Raw genomic sequence first — 5,422 nt, 5'->3', positions numbered from 1 at the left:
GTACTAAGCCTCATACCCAATAGTTATTTTTTCTGATCCTCTTCCCTCTTCCATCTGCCACCTTCCAATATGCCCCACTGTCTGTTGTTCCTCTCCTTGTATCTATGAGTTCTCCTCATTTAGCTCCCACTTATAAGTGAGAATATGCGTTATTTGGTTTTCTGTTCCTGATTTAGTTTGCTAAGGATAATGGCCTCCAGCTCCATTCATATTTCTGCAACAGGCATGATCTCATTCTTTTTTAACTATTCCACTCTCTATTACTCTTTCTTCTTCCCCCAATCCTGAACCTTACCATGTCAGTTTAACCACCTCTTTTCTTTCCTTTCTCTTTGCTCATTTGCATATAGTTAACAGATGCCATGAATTTTTCTTTTTAATTCAGCATCATCTAAAAATATTACTTACATCATCCAGAACTCAGCTTAAAAAATTACCACAAAATGAAGCTACCAGATAGTAACTGAATCATCTTCTTCAGCCACAGTCCCAGGCCTCAACTCTGCTTTTTCCTCGTTTTAGGTAAGTCATTCCTTTTCCTTTCTTAAATTGTTTTCTCTGTATTCAATAATACATTCTTCTGGATTTAGAAAGGAATATGATATATGAGGAAAAGGAATATGATATATGTACCCTAGAGGAAAACAATAAATAAATATTTTCAGGATGGAAAACATTATTTTTATTTTTATTGAGTTTTCTAGATTCTATTTGATTTGTGTAAATCAGAAACCAGTAGAATGACATTAATGAATTAATGAAAAGCAGAATGAGCTATCAATTGTAACAAAGAGAATAAAGAATTTCAAGAACACAGCTTTAACCATGCATGGCTGCGGGGAGAGAAAAATAACAAAATGCTCTCAGTGAATACATCTCTGAGAAAAGAGAGGAAATCCTTAAGGAGAGGATACAAAGAGCAAATATCAAAAAAAGGAGTAAGAACCCTATTGTTTTTCTTAATTGACAAATAAAAATTGTATATATTTATTGTGGACAACATGATATTTTGAAGATTACGATCACGTTTGATTCATAAATTACATTCAGGAAAAAGAAATTCTCAAAAAGTTGGGGAGCATATGAATTTGAAAGAACATTAATACTCAGATAAGGACAGTACATGACAAAGTATTCTTGTTCCAACATTTTCTTTCAGGAAATTTAAACATCTTTCAGTGAAGCACCAGTTTCTTGAAATTAAGCATGAGAAAAAACTAGATTCACCTGTGGAAAAAAAGACGCAGCTAAACAAAAAAGCAGTTGTTATAACCTCAAGAGTGGCATGAACAAAATGATCAACATTCTCCCAAGTGACAGTACAAATATCAAAAGTCCTAATAAGTGGAAGTGGCCCTGTCATGACAAAAGGTGTGGTATTTGTACAATTTCCAGATAAGAACAAAGTCCTGATGCCAAAACAGTAGCAGCACTGTTTGTTACACGTGATATTTGAAAAATATGACAACCATCTCAATCTGCTCAAGTAGTACTCATGGTAAGGGTGAAATTTTATCAACATTGGTTAACTTACAGTGTTTTGAAAAATAGCAAGGAGATAAATTGATGGATTAAAAGAGAAACTACTCACAGGCAGACAAACAGAAGGACAGATAGAGTTACAATCAAACCTGTACTTTACTCAGGCAGAAAGATAATAACCAGCCCCCAAGAAGTGATGTGTCTGTTAGGAAAGCCCTGAACACAGAATTTCCCGACTTTGTTTTTAATTTAGTTCTTTCAGGCATCACACTGCATAACCAGGTGTTACTCTCTAAAAGTCTCTGGGACACAATTTTCCATCTGTTAAATGAGGCTAATAATATTTTCATCTTTTTTAGGGTAAAGACATGAAATGTTTGGAGAACTCTGGAAAACATGCCCCCTACTAATTAGAGCTTTTTGATGTGACATCATTTTTTTCAGTACTTGGAGTTCAGTCAGCAAATATACAGTGCAGTTGTGAAATTATGAAGCATAAGAATGCACTACCAAGGGACTGTGGGAGGCTCTTTGCTGAAAAGGGTAGCTGCCTATATTTCTGGAAGTAATTTAAACATAGGCTGAGGGAGAGGAGTACCCTCTAGATCCTTTCCAGACCTTACTTTCTATGAATTCTAATTTCTCTTTCCCATTTAGAAAAATACAATGAGATCCATGGTGTAGAGATAGAAAATAAGGCTCTGTGTGCCCTCAAGCCTTACTTTCAAAAATAGCACAGCATTCTGGAGGAGATAGTCTTGAATTCCTGCAACAACGGCACAGGTATGAGAGTTTCTACCAGAAAACAGGAGACTAGATTGATTCTTTCATTCTCTTCCTATGCTTCCTAAAACTGAAAAGCCATACATACAAATTATATTTATCTATCCCTCCTGGAAAAGGCCAAAATAAGCCAATTTGGGATCATTTTCAATAATGGGACAAACCTGAATTAGGAATAACCTTTGGGATCAGTCACTGTCTTTCGACCTTGTAGAAAGCTACCTGGTGTTCTCCCCTAGCTAACATTCTACCACCAACAACTGATGCGTAGTCCAGCATTGCTCCCCACAGGCTATGTCCTTGAAATCACTATATTTGCACTGCATTTGTCTCCTGACACCCTTCCACCCAAGATGTCTTCTTCAGCATAAGAAGTCATTCCTCTTAAAATTTCAAATGACTTGACTACAATAATAGAGTTGCTAGCTATATCTAGGTAAGTAATGATAATAAAAATCTGATTTCTACTTAGAGTGTGGCATGGTTTAACACAATAACCAGATTCTTAACAGGTTTTTCTAGATTTCGCTCCTACTCAACTTGCATGTTCTTGCAATATAGATGTTCTTATCACTCGGACCTTACTTCCATCTCTTTTTGGTTCTGGAATAAAATTACTTAAACCTAATTCAGAGATTTTATTCTCCCTTGGAATTATTGGGAAACAGTTCTAGTAAACCACATTCCTGAGATCCTATATTAGGCTAAGGCCAAACTAAAGCATTCATTTTCCTATGGCTCAGGAATATCCCTGAGCTAACCTTTCTCTTCCTAAACTGCCCAGGACAAATACCAGAGTTTGACTTTTCTGCTTTCTCATCCAATCATTTCTCATTTCCTCCTCTTTAGCATTTAAAACATTTCTGACTTTCTCCATCCCTCAAGAAATATATTTGCTTTTCCTGCCTCTACATTTTTCTTTTGTTTATGAAATATTCCATATGTAAGTTCTGTATTTCTTTCCCCCAGAGGCCCCTGATCTTCTGGTTCTGGTTGCCGTTGGTTCAGTGTACTAGTTAACATTTTGGACTTTGGAGTTAGACAAACCTAGATTCAAATTCCCACTGTGCCACTTACTGACTATGTGACCTGAAGCAATATCCTATCCACTGTGGCCTCCAGTGGTTATAAGCTTGTTGGTTGACCTTGGGTCAGTGACACAATCATGCCAAACCTCACTGTCCTCATTTGTAAAATGACAGTACCTACCTTGTAGTAGGAATAAGTGTGATTGTCAATACAAAACTGTTTAGTACAATAGCTAGATTAACTAAGCACTCTGTAAATATTAGTTATTACCATTATTACTAATTCAAATTACTAGATGCATTTTGTATATATCAAGTTTCCTGACTTCACTTTGTTCTCAACAAATACTATTATTCCTACCATGTGGCCTATATCACACTTCATTAGCCAAAGGACACATGAAGCTTAGAGTAGAAAGCTAGGGCAGCAGGAAGCATTGCCACACTTTACACAGTCAAAGCCATTTAAACATGTCTGAATTTGAGTTCTGCTGAGTCCTTACTTGCCCCCATCTCTCCTGTGTACTCCAGCTTACTAATAAAGCAGCTTTCATATGAATACATTAAAGCCTAAACATTGAGATCATGATAATGAATATGAGGACTATGACTATAAAACATCATTGAACCAGAGACCTGCTATGAAACCACATGGTAAAGACCAGGAGGGAGGAATCTGCATACACACCAAGTGCCTTGGGATCCCATAGTGGGAAAAGTCAGTGTCCCAATTAAAGAGAAACGGGGTGGGGAATCAACCACAGCATCAATCACCTCACTGAACCCAGGCTTGTTTCAGCTGACATAGCTGCCAACTTCCAATGTCCCCTCCCTCCCTAATTACTCTCAATCTATTCCTCCAGAAACTGAAAGCCCATCAAAGAGGATATCTTCCCAGAGAGAAGTTGTTCCAGTTACTACAAACTCTTGCTAGAAATTCCAAGAAAGTTTACAAGGTACCTTTCTAAGATGACATTGATTAAGTCAGAAGCATTCCAAGTACCAATTATCATGCAAGAAAGGGCTTCACTTTTAGATTTTGTTGTTTGTGGTGGTGGTGATGCTGGTGTTCTCTCTGAAATCCAGCCCAATCTCCAAAAAAATAAAAGAAGTACAAATAGTAATACAAATTATTATTACACCAATTAAAATAGAAGTTTTGAAGGAGCAAGGAGCTAAAGGAGGCAAAAACTGGGAGCTTTGTGTATTAAAAGGTTTTTGTAATTTGAAAACCAAGATTGTGCTGGCCAAATAGGCTGTTTTAAATCAGCATAGAAATCAAATTTGCTTTTAATGAATGTAGACCCAAACAGTGATGTCAGACCTGATAAGGACTCGCAAACCCTGAAAGAGTACAAAAAGAGCATAGAAGAACTATATTATATTCCTGCACTTACAGGAATGGTCAGCTCAAGAGATGTATCCAGTTCCAAGTGGCTGTGAGCTTTATTTTCTGAACTTGCTACCAGAAGTTAAAAGAAATTCTATATGACTGCTTTTGATGGAAACACAAATTGATCGATGTAAATGAAATACATAAAGCAGTTGGTGTCTTATTCATTCCCACAATTATAAATTAAATTAAAAGATCAAAAGTTATAGACTTCGGGGATCTTCTTTTCACTGATGAGCCCATGGACTTTGTCTTCTCTAGTACTAATAACTGTGTTGACCTATTTTTTCCTGTCTAATTCTGTATATGCTAAAACTAGGTGGTTACAAACAAAACCCAGAAATACAATTTACATTCTAATGAAATGACTTTAAAATTATTCCACTTTTTACTGTGGCTTTACCTGTTGTCCCACAATGCAGGTTTCTACGGGCCTCTGCTTAGAATGACTCTCTCAATGTAGATGACAGCCAGAGTTGAATGGGGAATCCAGAAACCGGGCATTCTGGTTCTTGATGCAATCTATATGCCAATCTACTTCGTTAGTTCTTCTTTATTTACAGTTTGGTAAAGAATATGAATGGAGATGTTCTGGGCACACTTGTACACATATCCAAACTGCTTTGAAAAAGGAAGGGCAAGAGAGAGTGGTATCCAAGTTGGAATCAGGCAGGCATTTCAGATTTCAAGAGACAAATTGGAAAGGGAACATCTGTTAGATCCCCTGGGTTTGAAG

The sequence above is a fragment of the Rhinopithecus roxellana genome, chromosome 2 (genome assembly GCF_007565055.1).
Source record: "Rhinopithecus roxellana isolate Shanxi Qingling chromosome 2, ASM756505v1, whole genome shotgun sequence".
NCBI lineage: Eukaryota > Metazoa > Chordata > Mammalia > Primates > Cercopithecidae > Rhinopithecus > Rhinopithecus roxellana.
Note: the sequence above shows the minus strand (reverse complement) of the source record.